Below are 20,754 nucleotides of genomic sequence, written 5' to 3' on the forward strand. Positions count from 1 at the left end.
TACGACATATACTTTTTGGGGTCGGAAATGTCTCCTTCACTGCGTTGCAAACTCCTGACTGAAATCATAATTCCCGTGGGAGAATTCTATGTACAGAGCATTACAAATTTTGGAAAACTAAAGTAAAACTAATTACAGAAATTTAATTTGACATTAATTTAATATTTTTCCTATGACGACTATACGATTGAATAGTCCGAGAAAAATTTTTTTTTCCAAATTCTGAAATTTTAAAACAGTGGTATTCCCAAGAGATGAAGTTAATGTGGGGTTTTTATTATTTTTAAAGTATATGTTTAAGTATTTATTTAAATGATTAAATGTGGTATGTCACAGTGTGAGTATAATTAAGACCGTCGTCGCGTCGTTTTGCTTTTCACACAAGCACGTCTTCTTTGGATCAGATCTCGTCAAATACTGCCTCTACTCGTCGTTCTCGTCTTATCGTCGTTGTTCTCGTCCTTTACTTCTTTTGGGTCGTCTTCATCTGGAATGTGTGTTACTGCTCGTCGTTCTCGTTGTCTAGATCGGGATTGTTGGGGTGATTCTCGTAATATCACTCCCACATTCGGCCATTCTGATCAAACATTCGCCTCGAATGTTTCGTCGTTGTCATCGTGGGTGGGCCATGGCTTGAGATATTCGGCACAGGTTGAAGAAATTTTTGGACCGTCTGAGTTGCCGACTTTCTTGACATCGTAGGCGTTGTTGTGCTTGTCTTTCGTGTTTGGTAAGGACCCAAAAACTTCGGCTTTAATTTGAAACATCCGCCAAATTGTGTGCGCTTTATGGCTACCATATCGCCAACGTTGTAAAGCCATGCTGGTTTGCGTCGCAGATTGTACGTCTTTTTGTTTTCCGATTGAAGCTTTAAAATTTATTCCTTTCTCGCTCAACACAAACAATTTCGCGACACCTTTTAGCGATTTTTTGGCAAAGATTAGCTTTTGCTTATCGTTCTAACCCATAATTACAGCTTGGTCTTCAAAATCACTTATCCAGACGCCGACTGGAATTTCGAGGGCACGAATTGTTTTATAGATTCCTCTATATCGCGAAAACTTAAAGCGAAACGCGGCATTTCATTGTATTGAATTGGTACTGGTTGCGAATTATTCTTTTGGTCTCTTTCACTCGTTGGATTTGTTCCTGCGGAATTTGCAACCATACTCTCGATTTCGTCGTCGCTTTGATTCTCTTCGTCGTATTCTTTGTCTTCACCAGATTCCTCTGGATCTTACACTTCGTTGCCACCAAGAATTTGGTCAAATCGAAGATTTTGAAATATATGCAATTGCATGTTTTCGACGTCGTGGCTTATATTCAAAATTAGGCATTTTGAAATTAAATCTCTTTCAGTCAGTTTTGCCTGCACGTATACACTTTTGGCTTTATAAACTGCGTCATTTTCGTCGTATTGGAAACCAGAAAATTTGCGAAGTCGTTTGCGATTATTCCTGTCTCCCTCTTTTTCAAAGACAAATTTGTGCAAAGCACAAATGCTTCCCTTTGACGCATTTTTCAAATTGTTAGAAATTAAATTGTTTAGACACGCCATAATTGAAAAAATGAATGTTTCACGAAGGGTTTATGTGTCCACTCTTTCACCTCGTACAAAGTCTTCACTGATCACTTTCACCTTTCTCGGATACCTCTCGGACGAGCACCCAAATGTGGGGATTTTATTATTTTTAAAGTATATGTTTAAGTATTTATTTAAATGATTAAATGTGGTATGTCACAGTGTGAGTATAATTAAGACTGTCGTCGCGTCGTTTTGCTTTTCACACAAGCACGTTTTCTTTGGATCAGATCTCGTCAAATACTGCCTCTACTCGTCGTTCTCGTCTTATCGTCGTTGTTCTCGTCCTTTACTTCTTTTGGGTCGTCTTCTTCTGGAATGTGTTTAACTGCTCGTCGTTCTCGTTGTCTAGATCGGGATTGTTGGGGTGATTCTCGTAATATCACTTTCACATTAATATATCAAAAAACTCTGAAACTAGAATTTTTTGTATATTTTAAAAAATATTTTGTGTGTCATTCCTATGGGATCTATAAGATATAGTTGTACCATCCGGCTCATTCCGATTTATATACAACCTGCAATAGAAATAAGTCTCTTCGGATGATTTTACCCCGATAGCCTTGAAACTGAGAAACTAGCGCCTTGGCTATCGTTTTACCCCGATAGCCTTGAAACTGAGAAACTAGCGCCTTGGTTATCGTTGAAGATCACAACAACGTCCTGGGTACCTTCAGGAATACCTTTAGGTAAACGGCTTCCTTAACAGCTTCGGATATAGCAATCGGATTCGATCGTTTAGAGTGCCATTGTGCTCTGCTTCCTGGAGTTCCAGCTTACTGCTACGTTTGCAAACATTAATGCAAAATCCGTGAATCCGCATCCACATAACTAAAAATGTTCTTGTTCTTGAATGTCAGTTCCCAAATCTCGCTCGCCTTGAAATATCGAAGGACCTTTGCTCCTGTCCAGCGTTGTTGAGTTAAATTCCTATTTAATAGGCTTAGTAAACTTACTGCATGAGAAAGATCTGGCCTAGTCCATACTGTCATATAGATCATTGACATCAGCAGATTATTCTTGATCACTCCATTGCATGACTTTTGATAGATTCTCAATAGCTTCCAATGGTGTTGACACTGTATTGTGCGTTTCCCAAGCCAAGCCGTTTGATGACCGTATTTGCATAACATGGCTGATTCACTTTGATTTCATGCTTCTCTGTTCTGTTCGAACTTAACTCTAAGACAATACATCAACAGCCCCATGTCCCCATTTCAATGCTGTAAGTGCCCTTTCGTCATTCGACCACCATCAAGTCATCTACGTAAATTAATGCAATGACGTACACACAAGGATCAGAATTTAGAGTGGCTAGAGTCCCAAACATTGTAGTTTATAGTCAAGCTTCCGATACCATTGCATTCCAGACTGTTTGAGACTTTCGTATTTTACAGACTTTATTTATATATTTATTTTTTTTAAAATGCTTTGCCATTTATTTTTTGAATTTTCTCCCTTTGGATACTAACAATAAGTGTATCAAATCTTAGACTAATTAATCTAACTCACAGTCATATGACTGATGTTGTGCTAAAGGGGCCCGAAAGTTATAGCTGGCTTGGCAGGTCGTTGCGTTGTAGACGGGATCGGCTGGAAACCCATGTCAAGTCTCTTGCGAGGCGATTGGGGTGCACAGAGAGTTTTTCGTTGTAGGACGCTTTTTGTTTGTCTATTTCATCTTTTACGGTAAGAATGCTTAGGTTCCTGTGAATGTTTTGGTTGCGAATATACCATGGTGCCCCAGTGATAGCTCGCAGGATTTTCGATTGAACGCGCTGTATAATGTCTATTTTGCTTCTGCTGGCGTTCCCCCACAGCTGGGAGCCATATGTCTAGATGGGCTTGAGAGTGGAGTTGTAGAGCAAAACCTTGTAGTCCAGACGCAGGGGCGAACGAGCGTTAAGAATCCAGTGGAAGCTGCTGGCCTTTAGTTTTAGATGTCTTTAGGTGTCTTCTCCAGGTTAGTCGTCTGTCAAGGTGGACTCCGAGGTACGTAACATCGTTGACTTGGGGAATCTGCGTACTATTCAATAATAGTGGAGGGCATGTATGCCTGTTCAGAGTAAACGTTACGTGTTTACATTTTTGTTCATTTATTTTAATCCGCCAATCAGATACCCACCTCTCTACTACGAGGAGGTGGTTTGCTAGCTGTGTTGTGGCTCGGCCTGGGCACCTCGAGCGACTTAAAATTGCGGTGTCGTCAGCGAACGTAGATGTTGTTAGCTGCTCTTTCGTGGGAATATCCGCTATGTATAGGAGGAACAGAGTAGGCCCTAGCGCGCTTCCTTGCGGGACTCCAGCTTTGATAATGTAGTCGTCGGATGTTGTTGTATTGCATCTTACTGCGAAGGTCCTGTTGTATAGATACGACTCAAGAAGCTTGTGAGTGTAATCAGGTAAGTGTGCTTTGATTTTGTGCATGAGGCCATCTAGCCATACTCGATCGAAGGCTTGAGATACATCGAGGAATATTGCGCTGCAGTATTCCCTATGCTCAAAGGCTGTGCGTATTTCTGATGTTATTCTGTTAACTTGTTCGATTGTTCCATGGTTTTGACGAAATCCAAATTGATGAGCAGGGATAACATTGTGTGCTCCTAGATATGGTGTTATGCGAGTTAGAAGGCATTTTTCGAACAGCTTAGACAGACACGATAATAAACTAATTGGTCTGTAGGATGACGGAATTGTGTGGTCTTTTCCGGGCTTCGGTATCATAATGATAATAGACTTTTTGCATTTTTTCGGATAGTAGCCGAGAGTTATAATCCCATTGAAGAGCTTACAAATAACCTCAATGGCAGAGTTTGGAAGTTCAGTTAACATTTTTGGGGTTATTTGGTCACCGCCAGGGGCCTTTTTCGGTTTCAGTTCCCCAATGACTTTCGCGATCTCCTTTCGCTGAAACAATGGTGGTAGGGAAATAGATTCAGATTCGATTTGTGGTAGGAAAAATTAACCAGTGGCAGGGTTCGGCTGGAAGACGTTTCTTAGATGTAAAGCAAAAGTTTCGGCTCTATCTTCGTTGCTGCGGGCCCAGATGCCAGATGAGTTTCTTATCGGAGTCACTGTTACGATTGGAGATCTCAGATTTGGGTGAGCCCTCCACAGAGGATGTTTTGTACTGGTTGGCGATAGTTTTTTAGTGTACTGCAGCTGTGCATTTTCTGTTTCTTGCTTTAGAGCTCGATTTAGTAAGCGAGTTGCTTCCTTAAGACGTTGTTTTGATGACGGCGATCTGTTGGCTTGCCAGGCACGCCGCAGGCGCCTCTTTTCTAGCACTAACAGTTCAATTTGCAGATTAGTTTTGAAGTGGTTGGTTTGCACGTCCCTCCCTTGTGGTGTTGAGATAGTGGCTGCCTCCACGAATACTTCTTCAAGAGCATCGGTAGAGCAGTCGATGTCCTCTTCGAGGACATATGATATGATACGATATGATTTTCATTCAGGAACTGTGTTACTTCAAGGTTGTGCCGTGAAACGCCATTGGCGTTCCACATTGTTATTCGTAGATTTGCCATCTGATTATTTGGACTGCTTAGCTGCAAGTAGCTGTAATACCATGTTCTGGTTTTGAACCAGTGTTTGCATGGTCGTTTTCATGAATGACATGAGTTCCATCATACTTTGTTGCATGGTGACCATCATAGTATCCAGAGTGCTTTGCGACTGTTCTTGGATCTGCTGAGCGTTTCCTAGATTAGACTGGAGTGGGTTTTCCGTCCCCGATCGAAGGGCATCGGCGTATGAGAATCCCTTCTGGGTATTTAGTTGACCAAAGGAGGATCTTGCAGCCGTGCCGAAAAATACTTCCGGCGTCGTACGCGAGTAAGTGTACGCATTTTGGGTATTCTGATGACTTTATTTGAAGCATAGTTTTTGAGAACGTCGTCCCTTAGGACTTCTTTAAATTCTTTTGGTATTTCCACTAAGATATCTTCAATTATTTCACTGTTAGGATATGCGCTGATAAAATTTAACTGTTGAATCTGCATTCCGAGCTCAACTATTAAGGCCATGAGCATTCGTATGGAGCTCATGCAAACCACGGGTGCGAAAGATTCTCCATAGCTTACATCGCGGAACCCACTTAGTCTTAATGATTTCCGCGTGTTTTGGTCGATTTACCGTAGCCTATGTCTCGTTCTTGTCCAGTGCATGGTATTCTTGAAACATTCTTGCCTTTCTTTCATTCCTCACTGTCCGGACAAGAGAGTGTCTGATTAAGTGTTGATTTCTTCGTTCATTCTTAAATTTTGATAAGGCTTCTGGATTTTTTATATGTGAAGCTTGAAAAAGATTTATTTTAATTTTGTGCTTTTCAGTGCTCTCTAGGTCAAAAAAATCCTTATACTAGTTTTCTTCTTAAAATTGGGCAAGGAACCTTAAATCTTGGCTTTTTTGAGTCTTTCTTTAAGCTGGAGGCCGAGGTCCATTTTTCGGCCAGTTTGGTTCTCAATAAGCTGTACACTCTCTTTAAATTTTTCTACAATAACACTTTTCTGTTTTAGATTTTTGCATAACCCAGTTAGGTAGTATTTCGAAGTATTTCGAACTACCGTTCGACCTGACACACATTGGTCCACAAACGTCTGAGTGCACGTACTCTAGTAAATCACTAGATTTTGAATCCGACTTTGTAAATGGATTTTTCGATTGCTTCCCCTAAATGCAGATTTCAAAGTTTTTCATGTTTCATATCCAGAAACCATAACTACTATTTCATGATATTTGCAAGTTCCGCGATATAGCTAAGAATACAAAAAACCGATGTTTGCCCACATATTAAATTATGCGGCCTACATAATTCGACTTATCTTAAATATTTTCACTGAAGCACACTCTCAATACATAACTGCATTGCTAAAGAATCATTTACCATGTCCTTGAAATTTGACGACAAAGTAAATATTTCTTAATTTTTCACAATTTATCTGATGGAAAAATGAACCGAAATTAAAGCATAAATGGGACAATAGATTAAAGGCAAAAAAAAAGGAAAGGAAAGGAAGTTAACTTCGGCAAGCCGAAGCTTGTATACCCTTGCAGCTATAATTATTAAATTTAAAAATACAAAAAATGATATTCCCAATAGTATAAGATAATATGTCAAAAAACACCTAAGCTATAATATGTTTCATATTATTTTTCCACCAATTTCCGATCGTTCCTATGGCAGCTATATGATATAGTCGTCCGATTTTGATAAAGGTAAATTCAAAATTCAGATTTAATTAAAAAATGTTATTTCAAAGCGTAGGAGGTTATCTGTTAAAAAACACCGAAGCTATAATATTTTTCATATTATTTTCCAACCAACTTTCCGATCGTTCCTATGGCAGCTATATGATATCAAACAAAAACACCCCTTAACAATAATTTCTGATATCAACAATTGTGACGAAATATGATATTACATTCGATAAAATAAATAAACTATATTGTATCACTCGTATTCGACCGGACCATAATAGCAGATTTTCAATTCTGCGGCTATATATAGTAGTTGTCTTCACACGCTCTCTTGCGCGCTTCGCCACTACGTGTACTGCCGTCCACAGTGATAATCGACCGATTTTGAAAAAGCTAAATTCGAAATTCAGATCTAATTAAAAATTGTTATTTCCAAGCGTAGGAGGTTATGTGTTAAAAAACACCGAAGCTATAATTTGTTTCATATTATTTTACAACCAACTTTCCGATCGTTCCTATGGCAGCTTTATTGTCCGATTTTGATAAAACTAAATTCGAAGTTCAGAACTAATTAAAAATCAAAATTAATCAAAATTAATTAAAGCGTAGGAGGTTATATGTTTAAAAACACGGAAGCTATAATTTGTTTCATATTATTTTCCCACCAATTTTCCGATAGTTCCTATGGCAGCTATATGACATAGTCGTCCGATTTTAATAAAATTAAATTCGAAATTCAAAACTAATTAAAAAATGTTAGTTATATATAATGTATAATTTAATTTGTATGCCCTTACGATCGGACCATAATGGCAGATTTTCAATTCTGCGGCTATATATAGTAGTTGTCTTCGCACGTTCTCTTGCTCTCTTGATTTCAGTCAGAAGTATGCAACGCAGTGAAGGAGACGTTTCCGACCCCATAAAGTGTACATATTCTTGATCAGCATGACTAGACGAGTCGATCTAGCCATGTCCGTTTGTCCGTCTGTTTCAACGCAAACTAGTCTCTTAGTTTTAAAGCTATTGGGCTGAAACTTTCCCAAAAGTCGTATATCTTATGCAGGTAGTATATAAGTCGGAACCAGCCGGATCGGACAACTACACCTTATAGCTGTGGGCGTTAGAGTGGGCCTGGCATATTCGCGTAACAAACGTACGTTGCGTACAGGGCTACGGAATCTAAATCTGAAATACCAATTCTCTATCTCTGATAGTTTCCGAGATATCCACGTTCATTTTTTCGATTTTTTGAAGTTTGTGGGCGGTTTGTGGGCGTAAAAGTGGGCATGGCAAACTTTTTTTTTGGTCAATCGATAGGTATTGATGAGAACAATACATTTCAGTGAACATTTTGATTCTATTATTCTATTATTCTAGCATCAAAACTGTAGGAGCAACAGTTTTGGGCGTAAGAAGCTCAGGAATCTGCGCACCAAATCTCAATAGCCAAGCTCTTATAGTTTCTGAGATCTCAGCGTTCATCCGGACAGACGGACATGGCTAGATCGCCTCGGCTAGTGATCCTGATTAAGAATATAGATACTTTATGGGGTCGGAAACGCTTCCTTCTGCCTGTTACATACTCTACGACGAATCCAGTATACCCTTTTACTCTACGAGTAACGGTTATATATATGTTTTAAATATAGCTTCCGTTTTTCGTAGAGTAAAAGATTATAGTAGTATATATATTCTTGATCAGGATCACTAGTCGAGTCGATTTAGCAATGTCCGTCTTTCTGTCTATATTTACGTCCGTAAGAACACTGAGATCTCTGAAACTATGAAAGATAGAAAGTGGGATTGACAAGCAGAGCTTCTTTTGCAGCGCAAGTTAATTTCAGCAGAGCGCCATGCCTACTCTAATCCTGTCAGCGCCCAAATTTGAGAATAATTTGTAGGGTTTTGTTCTGATTATCAATACCCAATATTGAAATCGGACCATTCATTAAAAAGTAATAAGCAAATAAAAGAAATCGACGTTAGGTGGCACTGTTGCAGTTCGTTCAATATTGGGAACAGTCGCTTTGCTGCGTGTGTAACTCCATCAACCTCACACTCCCCTTACCTAGGTAACGGGTATCTGATAGTAGAGGCCGCCGACTATAGAGTTCTCTCCTGTTATGAAGGGGGATAACAAAAAAATCCTTGAATCTATGTGGAAAATCGAAAATTTCTATAGACAAATTAAAAAGTTTGTGCAGTGGTGTACATAAGGTCTCAGCCTGCGACTCCATCAGGTCTGTACTAGACTAGTTTAACCCTTTGCAAATATAAAAGAAGTGAGCTTTAACTTACTCGCGGAAATAAAAACTAGGTTTGACTTAACCATGACATAAGGGAACTGGGAGAGTAAGAGCTGAGTAAGTGGTTTGAAAAAACTTGGATAAAAATCGGCTAATGGCTATCTGTATTTGCGTCCAAATATTCAAATTTAAATGAAGTTGGGTAACTGGCAGATCGCTTTGTGTTAACAAAACTATAAAACTGGGATCCGGAAGCTTTTAACTTTTTGGATAGTCTCGACTTCAAATTTTTAAGCCGTGCCAGCTTTTTGTTAAACCAAAGTAGAATAAAAACAAGGAAGAAAGCTACAGTCGAGTGCCTCGACTATCAGATACCCGTTACTCCGCTAAAGGGATCAAAGGGAAATGGAGATATACAAGCAGCAAAGCGAGATTAAAATACGCCACCCACCGGTGGTAGATAGATTTAAGCGCTATGGGCGCTAGAGTGGGCGTGGCAAATTGGATCAATCGATAGGTATTGACGAGACCAATACATTTCAGTTAAAAGTTTTTATCTAGCATGAAAACTGTAGGCGGCACAGGCTTGGGCGGTTTGTGGGCGTTAGAGTGGGCATGGCAAACTTTTTTTTGGGTCAATCGATAGGTATTGATGAGAACAATGCACTTCAGTCATAATTTTTATTCTAGCATCAAAATTGTAGGAGCCACAGTTTTGGGCTGTTTGTGGGCGTAAGAGTGGGCGTGGCACATTGCTGAAACAAACTTGCGCTGCGTAAGAAGCTCAGGAATCTGCACGCCAAATTTCAATAGCCTAGCTCTTATAGTTTCCGAGAATCTAGTATACCCTTTTACTCTACGAGTAACGGGTATAAAAACCAAGAGAGTATGCTATAGTTGATGCTATCGAGTATCAAATAGCCGTTAGTTAGGTAGGGGGAGTACGAAGAAGATAGTGTTATGCAAGGAGCAAAGCGACTGCAAACAAAATTTCACATTTTTCGTTATTACAACTCGTAGAGTAAAAGGCTGTACTAGATTCGTCGGAAAGTATGTAAGCTGGTAGAAGGAAGCGTTTCTGACCCCATGAAGTATATATCTTCGTGATCAGGATGACTAGCCGAGTCGATTGAGCCGTGTCCGTCTGTCCGTATGTCCGTATAAATGCTGAGATCTCGGAAACTATAAGAGTAAGCTGGGCCTTGGCATGCAGATTCTTGGGCTTCCTGTGCAGCTCAAGTTTGTTTCAGCAGGAGCCCACTCTAACGCTTAAATACGACCATAACACTAAAACCCGCATAATGCATGTCAAACAAGTGAAAGCGCTTTAGTCAAGTGCCTCGCGTATCAAACGCCCGATACTTAGGTAAAAGGAGCAAAATGGAGATTGAGATATACAAGCAGCAAATCGAGATTGTAAGGCGCGGCAGAGAGAGCGTAACGCGCGTTTCTGGGCGTAAGAGTGGGCATGGTAAATTTTTGTACGTCTATCAAAAGGAATTGAAGAGACCAATACACTTCCGTTAAAATATGTATTCTAGAATTAAAACTGTGGGTGCCACAATTTGAGGGGGCTTGTGGTTGGCGTTAGGAACCTGCGCTGCGTTTGAATTTAAGGCATCTAAATTCGAAATTTCAACTTCCTATGTTTGACAGTTTTCGAAATATGGACGATTTTTTAAGTTTGTTGGGGATAGAGTGGGCGTGGCAAAATATTTTTGGTCAACCGATTGGTATTGACAAAAACAAAAAATTTGTAGTTACAATTTTTTCCTTACACTTAATAATGCCACAGACTTGGCCGGTTTGTGGGCGTTACAGTGGGCGTGGCCTATTCTCGGAGCAAACTTGCGCTGCGAACGACGATAAGGAATCTAAATCTGAAATCTCCGTCCGTCCGTATGAACTCTGAGATCGCGAAAACTATAAAAGCTGGAAAGTTGGTATGGGGTATGCAAATTCTGGGCTTCTTGCGCAGCGCAAGTTTGTTTCAGAAAAGTGCAACACCAACTCTTACGCTTACAAACGCACATAACTTAGAAGCCCGGTTAGCACCCACATATTAAAATATTTTCGACAAATTTTAATGAGATTTCGTTGTGATTATCAATGCCCAACTACATGCCAAAAATTCGGGCCGTTCATTAAAAAGTTATAAGCAAATAAATATAGCAATCTTGGGAGCAGACGCTTTGCTACATGTATATCTCTATCTACCTCACACTCCCTGAGTGCTCCCAGTGCACTAAGATGAGTAACGGGTATCTGATACTCGATGGCATCAACTTTAGCTTTCTCTTTTGTTTTTAATGTTCGCTCTGTTTATATAGGAACGACCAACAAGGGTATATAAACTTCGACTTGCCGAAGTAAGCTACCTTCCTTGTTTTTTTTTTTAATTCGAAATGGTTTTAACTAAAAAGCCCTGAGTTCCATAAATATTGAGTCACTCGTTGAAAATTGTAGCTTTTTAAAAATGTGGTGGCAACCGTACATGCAAAATCCATCAAATGTCACTTTGTGTGTTTGAGTTGACTATATCACTATATCAATTAAAAAACCGCCCGGTTTTTCCAGAGAATGCCTCATATATTATATATAATTGTAGGTATATTCGACCAGAAATAATTAAGCGTACACAAATAAATATTTAAACTCGGTTATCTTTCCGTTTGTATGTAAAAAAAATGTTCATTGTACATATCTAAATAGGCTTCCATTGCATATAGTGTTTGTTTCTATCATAAGAAAGCATTTGTGCCCAAAGGTTGTCTTCCTGTTTTAACCTCCAACGTTATTTGTGTATGGGATTCGAAAAGTTCTTCACAAAATTTAAGGCTGCACCTCAGTGTTCTAGTTTTAGTAGCCGGTACTCATAAAGGAAAGAGTATATCAATGTAGACGGTAGTCCACGTAGTGACGAAGCGCACCAGGAGAGTGTCCGAAGGCGAGCGTGTTACTCAGCATTTTATTGCATTTGCATGTTTTGTTTTAAATTTTTTTTTTTAATAAAGAACAAAAATAAGGCCTTAATTAACGTTAGCAATGGAACAAAACAGGGAAAATAATTAAGAACCCCGTATGCGAAGACGAAATGTTTTAAAGTTATTTGTTAAGTTTAAGGCTAGCATTATTGACCTAGTACGGGAATTTGTATTGATAAAGCAAACAAAACCAAACACATTACTTTTTGTAAGGTAATCCAAGAATCATACATACACACATATGTTTGGAAATGTTAGTAGAGAGGCAGCCTGTAAAAAATATTGCATGATGCAGTACAATTTCACCTAATTGCTACCAAAAGACATCACAGATGTTTGCTAACTTACTCAACGATCGAAGGGGGTTACCATGTAAAACGATAGAATCGGTTGGGAATTATAGCGTCGCGATCACGATAAACTTCGGAAAGCTGAAATGAAAAAACAAGGGAGAACGCTATAGTAGAGTGGCACGACTAGCAGATACCCGTTACAAAGTTGAAGAGAGCACAAGGGAGATGAAGACATACAAGCAGCAAAGCTAACGTTTGTGAGATTGCAGGGCGGTCATACGTTTTTAATAAATGGTCAGATTTAAAACATTTATGTATAGTAGAGCCCTACAAAATATAGTTTTAGAGTGGGAGTTCACTCACATAGAAATTTCGAACAAGGAAGTGGTATGCCCCATAGAAACTCGAGCACTCGCTTGAAGCAAACCATCAAGGGTGAGCGAGTGATCAAAAATTCGAGTCAGTAGAGTTGGTAAGCTAAAAATGTTTGATGTGGCCATGCACTAAATTGGAGTTTAATGTTATTATTATTATTATTAATATTATTTACATAAGATTTGGTTTCCGAAAATACGAGATCAAAATTATAATTTTGTTAAACACAAAACAGAACTAAAATGATATTAAATAACTTTTTAACTTACGAATTTCAATATGACTTTGAAGTGATCGAGTGCTCTATCTGATTTCAAGTCGATATAGCCACTCGCATTTGAATTTAGTAGACATGAATATTCCTATACTTGCTTTGTTTCGTTTGAAAATATTTTTCCGAGTTAGAATTAGTGCACAATTCAAGTCAACTTAAAGAAGAAGTGATTACTTACAATTAAACTCCAGCAGGGCTCTAGCATATACACAGTGAAAAAACAAAACAATAAACGTTTGATAGTGACACCACGATTTTCATATGTATCGTTTTTCATATCAAAATTATACGAATTCATATAAATATGACCCAAAATCATGTGAATTAGAAATGTTGATATAAATCTATGACATATTGAAAAGAATATATATATTTCATATCAAACGAAACATCGAGATATTTAAAAAAAAAATGTATAATTGCGCATTCGTCTTTTTAGCGTATTTATGGTATTTAGTATGATATTAAAGACGTTTTTTTGACAGACTGCCGCGGTCCCTCTGACATTTGACGAACAATTTTATATAAAATTGAAACATTTTGTGCTTTTTATTTTATTTTGCAAATGGAGTTACTCGAATTCATATGTATTTACTTAATGTTTGTCTAACTCGCATTTATTTTCTTCTTGGACACTGTAACGTGCCGCTATTAATTTGTCTGTGCCGGACTGTTGCTGGACAGGATGGCGAGCAGGGATAGTTGGCGTCCACCACTTCGCAGGGAGTCATCTATCCAGGACAGTAGAAGGACTCCTTTGTACAGGTGCAAAGCTACATGAAGGGTGCGAGTTCAGAGTGATCGGCCATTTCTTGATAAATGAAATAAATAATAAAATAAATAATTTAAACAAATTTATAAGGTTTTTAATATTAAATTGTACACAAGAAGCAAAAAAGTAAAATCAACACAGATCAATATTAACATTATATCAATATTGACATTATATGTATATCAATCTGAATTACAAATTGCCACGAAACAAGAAAGGAAGAAAACTTCGGCAACCCAAAGTTCCTATACCCTTGCAGGTCGTTACCGTGGTAGTATTGTATCGTATTTACAAAGCTTTCCGATTTTAGGCAAACTATAAACTAATTACAGAAATATTAAGATATTTTCGCATTTTAGCAATGTCCGTCTGTCCGTCCGTTTCTACGCAATAATTTTTAAAGATATCGGAAATAAACTTTCCCAAAAGTCTAATTTCTATTGCAGGTAGTATATAAGTCGGAACAAGACGGTTCGGATAATTATATACTCCCATAGGAATAACAAAAAAAAATTTCAAACTTTGTTTTTTTTACATATACTTTTGGGAATATCATTCTTTGAATATTTCAGAACTCGAATAATTTTAAATCAAATCGGCCAAAGGAACGATCGGAACTTAAATAACAAAATACATATACCGTTATATTACACGGTAGTAAATTGAAATGGAACATTATCTAAAATTCGTATAATTAGTTTAGTTTTCTAAAAATCGGAAAGCTCTGAACATACAATGCTCACACGGTAACTACCTGCAAGGGTATGGAAACTTCGGCGTGCCGAAGTTAGCTTCCTAGATCTAAAGTATACATATTCTTGATCAGGATCACTGGCCAAGTTGATCTAGCCATGTCCGTCTGTCCGTCCGTCCGTATGAACGCTGAGATCTCGTAAACCATAAAAGCTAGAGAGTTAGCATTTGGCATGTATTGGGTTGGCAAGAAAGTCATGTCGTTTTTTTTCAATATTTTCAAAGATGATTTATTTATATCAGGACTTATAATTAATCAATTATGTATTGTATTGTTCGACCACTAATGACCATCTCTCGGGCAGCTGCATAATTCCGCGCTCGAAGAACTTTTGGTCTTTTCCAGCAAAGAATCGAGACAAGTGGTTTTCGACAGCCTCATCTGAATCAAAGTTTTTACCATTCAAAGAGTTTTGAAGAGAGCGAAACAAATGGTAATCTGAAGGTGCTAAGTCCGGACTATAAGGTGGATGTGGTAGCACTTCCCAATTCAGCTCCGTTAATTTTTGCCGAGTGACCAAAGATGTGTGGGGCCTAGCGTTGTCATGGTGAAAGACTATACCCTTGCGATTAGCTAGTGCCGGCTCCTTTTCTTTAATTTTTTCCGCCAAATTGGATAGCTGGCGACAGTACACATCTGAATTGATGGTTTCATTCCGTCCCAGCAGCTCAAAGTGCACTACACCCTTCCAATTCCACCAAACAGACAGCATAACTTTCCTCTGATGGATATCGGCCTTTGATGTGGCTTGGGCTGGCTCATCTTTCTTGCTCCATGATCTTTTTCGTTGGACATTATTGTAAACAACCCACTTTTCGTCGCCAGTAATGATCCGCTTCAAAAAAGGATCGTTTTTAATCCGTTGCAGCAGAGAATAGCAGATGTTGATACGCTTAGTTAGGTGAATTTCCTTTAAGTTATGCGGAACCCAAACATCGAGCTTGCTTACGTAGCCAAGTTTCTTCAAATGGTTTTCAACCGTTGTATGCGACACACTGAGCTTCTCTGACATCTCCCGCGTTGAATAGCGCCGGTTTTCATCCAGCAAAGCCTGAATTTGTTCGTCAAAAACGGCCGATGGTCGACCAGAACGTGGGGCGTCTTTAACTCCAAAATCTCCAAGCCTGAATTTGGCAAACCAGCGCTGACATTGGCGATCACTCATGGCATCTTTACCATACACTTCGCACAATTTTTCGCGAGCTTCGACCGCTTTTTTTCCTTTTCGGAAGTAAAAAAGCAAAATATGCCGAAAATGCTCACTTTGGTCCTCCATGTTTAATTTGCTATAGCTTCCACAAATGTTATTGAATAATTACCAAATTTTCGTCGATAGTACCTAAGACAATAAGCTTTAAAACGATACTAAAAAGTGTGACCCTGGTGCTCGATTAGTCGTAAATAAATTAGATTAAAAACGATTACTAAAAAAAACGACATGACTTTCTTGCCCACCCAATATATTTGTTGCAGCAGTATACCACGCACACTCTAACGACCACACACGCCCATAACGCTAAGACCCGTCTAGCACCCTCATTTTTTGAAATATTTTCAGAAAATTAAAAGAGGATTTTGTTTTGATTATCAATGTCTAACTACGTTCCAAAAATTTTCAAATAAGGGCTACTCATTATAAAGTTATAAGGAAATAAAGTTTTCAATCTGGGAACAGATGCTTTGCTACTTGTTCGAGTATATCTCTATCTCCGTCGCACTCCCTGAGTGCTCGCAGTAATGGGTATCTGATAGTCGATTGCATCGACTATAGCGTTCTCTCTCTTGTTCGCTGTGTAAGTATTGACAAGACCAACACATTTCCGTTAAACAATTTTTTACTACCTTGAGGCTGCGCACAAACTTATGAAATCCAAATCTGAAATTCCTATTCTCTATCTTTGATATTCTTCGAGAAAACAGCGTTCCAAAAAACTATTTTTGGAAGTTTGTGAGCATTATAGTGGGCGTGGCAACATTTCTTTTGTTCAGCCGAAACGTATTGACGAGAACAAAACATATACAATACACAGGTTTGGGCGGTTTGTGGGCTTCGTGTCCTTTTCGCATAACAAACTTCCGCGACTTACATAGATAAGGAATCTAAATCTGAAGTCTCAATCATTTAACTCTTATAGTCTCGGGGATTACAGTGTTCACACGCACAGGCGGACTTGAGAGAAATCTGAAAGATTGTTAAATACAACTTTGTTATTACAATTTATAAGAAATTGTTAGATGATATTCTTAAGATTCTTATGGCGTACTCTGCATCAGCGCGTACTTAAACTGGGGTCGTTTCGCACATAGACATTAACCTTACCATTGGTCCATCGCACGTTTCCCGCGGGTGTTTAGTTCAAATACCATGATAATTTTTTAATAATTTAGTGATTGTAAAACGTCTGTTACGAAAAGTCAGACAAAAGTGGCAATTAGTAAGAAGCCAAGAAATACGATTTTTGAACAAATCGATAAGAATATAGATTTTTTTAAGATATTTAAAATGTGTAGTGTAAGCCCGTTAACTGCATTGCAATGTTTTAGGGAACACGTTGATCTACACAAAAATTAAAAATTCAGGAGCAGGGATCACTGAGCTTTAAATAAAATTTTTTAAGATCTAAAAAAAAATGTTTATGTATTTTGTCCAGCTAAGTGGAACTCAACTAAAAATCGAATAAAACACGAAGCTTCCAAAATTATTTGTCTTCAATAAATATTAAAAGACCACCTTTTTTAATTCGATTGACTCCTTTTTTTTTGGATCTAGAGGGCAAACTCCACCAGGAACTACCATTATCCTTCTTAGCCTATTTTGGTGTTAGAACTAGAGTCTTAACCCTCAATTTTCTCTTACTTCATTATTTAGTTGGTTCTACAAAAGTCCAATGCGTATTTATTTGTTTTTTAATTTGAGAGAGGGAAGGTTTGTTATAGATTAACGAATATGCGAATATCTTGGTTTATTTTAGACAGTATCGTGTTAAATGTGTATTATATTGTTCTGCAATTTAATCCTCGATGCTTGTGCATAAATAGCTTGAGATGAGGCCAGCAGCTATGTTTATTAGACGTCAATACTCGGAGATATACAAAACCGTTAACACACTTTCACCGACGCAAGCTAATTTTGTAATTTCTCATTTTAATATAAATATAATAAAAAGGTATAGTTATCAAACAATGCTAAAAAAAAGCCCTTGTTCATTTGGACATTTACAGTATGAGTAATATCGTCGCAATACTTTAGCCCAAATATTTTAATTAGCACATTAACACTTAACCCGATAAAACAAAGCAACCAAACTGTTCTCTTTAGTTTGAAGCTAAAGCTCTGGCCACGACAATGTTTCCCGCTAGTTAACTGAAACAAACTGAAACTGAGTTGGCGGTGTTTAACGTCTTAGTGAGATACCGGTGCTACAGCAACATATGCATACAACGAGTTTCGGTTACGTTTCAGTAACTTTGGTGTAATGGCACCGCATCTGATGAGTGTTGTTTATTGTTTTAACCGTTTTAAACTTACACAAATGTTAAAGTGGAATCCCGACACTTGTGCCATTAAATCAAGAATAAGTGTTCTTAATATTACAATCGTGCACCAGTTACTCAGCTGACCAATTTTAATCTCTAACTAACGGTGTGATTTAATTCATTCTTTGCATGCCAAAGGAAAAAAAACTAAACTTTCACTGAAAAAAATGTTTAACAAGAAAGGAAGCAAACTTCGGCCAGCTGAAGTTTCTTTACCCTTGCAGGTCGTTCCTGTGGGAGCATTGTATGTGAAGAGCTTTCCGATTTTAAGAAAACTGAAATCTATTTACAGATATTTTAAGATAATGTTCCATTTCTATTTCCAACCGTATATGTTTATCGAAAACTAAATATAACGGTATTTTTATTATGATTCCAGTTACTCGTCGAGTTAAATGGTATTCTTGATATGACAGAAAGTCTGTAACAGGTAGAAGGAAGCGTTTCCTATTCTTGATCAGGATCACTAGTCGTGTCGATCTAGCCATGCCCGTCTGTCGGTCCGTCCGTATGAACGCTGAGATTTCGAAATCTATAAAAGCTAGAAACTTGGGATTTGTTATGTAGATTCTTGAGCTTCTTGCGCAGTGCAAGTTAGTTTCAGCAAGGGGCCTCGCTCACTCTAATCAGCAGTTTTAACTAAAACGTCGCTAGGGGTGCCGCTAGTTGGTGTTGTAGGCTTGGTGGTGGTATGTCTCCATCCCTCTCGCACTCTTTATAGCTGGGTAACGGGTACCTTTTAGTCGAGGCCATCGACTATGGCGTTTCCTCTTGTTTTGATTCAAAGGAAGTATTTTAATAATATCGTTCGATGTTAAAAAAATTTTTTTATTCTGAAATATTAAAATAAATATATTCCTAAGAGTATAAGTTATTATGTCAAAAAACGCCAAAATAAGACATTTGGGAGGGTTTCATACCGATAGCTTTGAAACCGACAGACTAGATTCCGATAAAACGGACAGACATGGCTAGATCGACTCGTTTAGTGATGCTAATAGAGAATATACATACTTAATGGGGTCAGAAACGTCTCCTTCACTTCGTTGCAAACTTCTGACTGAAATCATTATACCATCTGCAAGGGCATTGCACAAATATTAGCTCTCTAGTATCAATAGGGCGTTAGAGTGGGCGGGGCACTCAATTAAAACAAACAAGGCTCATAACCACTAGTGGTCAAGTTTTACTCTCTACTCTTCAGTTCTAAAAATCAGTTTTCATCCGTGACCGACCCTTGCATGTCGTTCCTGTGGGAGCATTTCGATTTTAAGAAAACTGAAATCTATTTACAGAAATTTTAAGATAATATTCCATTTCTATTTCCAACCGTATATGTTTATCGAAAACTAAATATAACGGTATTTTTATTATGATTCCAGTTACTTGTCGAGTTAAATGGTATTCTTGATTTGACAGAAAGACTGTAACAGGTAGAAGGAAGCGTTTCCTATTCTTGATCAGGATCACTAGCCGTGTCGATCTAGCCATGCCCGTCTGTCGGTCCGTCCGTATGAACGCTGAGATTTCGAAATCTATAAAAGATAGAAACTTGGGATTTGTTATGTAGATTCTTGAGCTTCTTGCGCAGTGCAAGTTAGTTTCAGCAAGGGGCCTCGCTCACTCTAATCAGCAGTTTTAACTAATACGTCGCTAGGGGCGCCGCTAGTTGGTGTTGTAGGCTTGGTGGTGGTATGTCTCCATCCCTCTCGCACTCTTTATAGCTGGGTAACGGGTACCTTATAGTCGAGGCCATCGACTATGGCGTTTCCTCTTGTTTTGATTCAAAGGAAGTATTTTAATAATATCGTTCGATGTTAAAAAAAAATTTTTATTCTGAAATATTAAAAGAAATATATTCCTAAGAGTATAAGTTATTATGTCAAAAACGCCAAAATAAGACATTTGGGAGGGTTTCATACCGATAGCTTTGAAACCGACAGACTAGATTCCGATAAAACGGACAGACATGGCTAGATCGACTCGTTTAGTGATGCTAATAGAGAATATACATACTTAGTGGGGTCAGAAACGTCTCCTACACTTCGTTGCAAACTTCTGACTGAAATCATTATACCATCTGCAAGGGCTTTGCACAAATGTTAGCTCTCTAGTATCAATAGGGCGTTAGAGTGGGCGGGGCACTCCATTAAAACAAACAAGGCTCATAGCCACTAGTGGTCAAGTTTTACTCTCTACTCTTCAGTTCTAAAAATCAGTTTTCATCCGTGACCGAATGTCACGCGTGACGCATGAGTTACACTCCATATAGACATTTGTACACGATGTCTTCTTTTCACTCGGGACAGCTTATTTGAACATTTTTGACAAAATATAAAATGTCATCGACAAAAATGGAAAAAAGGCTTTTGAAATAAATTTTTTTTTATTTGTATAAGTTTCTTTATAATTCTTTTTATGGATTTTAATTTTTTTGGTTGTTTCTTACTCATTATACCCGTTACTCGTAGAGTAAAAGGGTATACTAGATTCGTCGGAAAGTATGTAACAGGCAGAAGGAAGCGTTTCCGACCCCATAAAGTATATATATTCTTGATCAGGATCACTAGCCGAGTCGATCTAGCCATGTCCGTCTGTCCGTCTGTCCGTTTGTCCGTCTGTCCGTCTGACCGTCTGTCCATCTGTCCGTCTGTCCGTCTGTCTGTCCGGATGAACGCTGAGATCTCGGAAACTATGAGAGCTAGGCTATTGAGATTTGGCGTACAGATTACTGA

General features: G+C 38.3%; 1 protein-coding gene and 1 long non-coding RNA gene across 20 annotated transcripts in view; one reads left to right on the forward strand and one right to left on the reverse strand.

Moving 5' to 3' along the window:
• Window positions 1-17,928, reverse strand: part of LOC139353052 (uncharacterized) — a 20,252-nt gene extending 2,324 nt beyond the window's left edge. The window contains exons 1-6 of one of the 16 annotated variants that reach the window (XR_011604176.1): window positions 17,703-17,928; window positions 16,803-16,884; window positions 16,570-16,664; window positions 12,952-13,767; window positions 12,363-12,445; window positions 11,678-12,284 (exon numbers count right to left, since the gene is read on the reverse strand). This is a non-coding gene — a long non-coding RNA (uncharacterized lncRNA). Of the gene's footprint in view, window positions 1-11,677; window positions 12,285-12,362; window positions 12,446-12,951; window positions 13,768-16,569; window positions 16,665-16,797; window positions 16,885-17,213 lie in introns of those variants that run through there. The other 15 variants (XR_011604164.1, XR_011604165.1, XR_011604163.1 and 12 more) reach the window with 15 other exon arrangements.
• RpL15 (ribosomal protein L15) overlaps window positions 1-20,754 on the forward strand; it is a 330,472-nt gene that overhangs the window by 201,898 nt on the left and 107,820 nt on the right. The window contains exon 1 of one of the 4 annotated variants that reach the window (XM_070996204.1): window positions 1,142-1,145. The exons of the other annotated variants lie outside the window; for them this stretch is intronic. The gene's annotated coding sequence lies outside the window, so the exon portion shown is untranslated. Of the gene's footprint in view, window positions 1-1,141; window positions 1,146-20,754 lie in introns of those variants that run through there. 4 annotated transcript variants of the gene reach the window in all.

Source organism: Drosophila suzukii, chromosome 3 (genome assembly GCF_043229965.1).
Source record: "Drosophila suzukii chromosome 3, CBGP_Dsuzu_IsoJpt1.0, whole genome shotgun sequence".
NCBI lineage: Eukaryota > Metazoa > Arthropoda > Insecta > Diptera > Drosophilidae > Drosophila > Drosophila suzukii.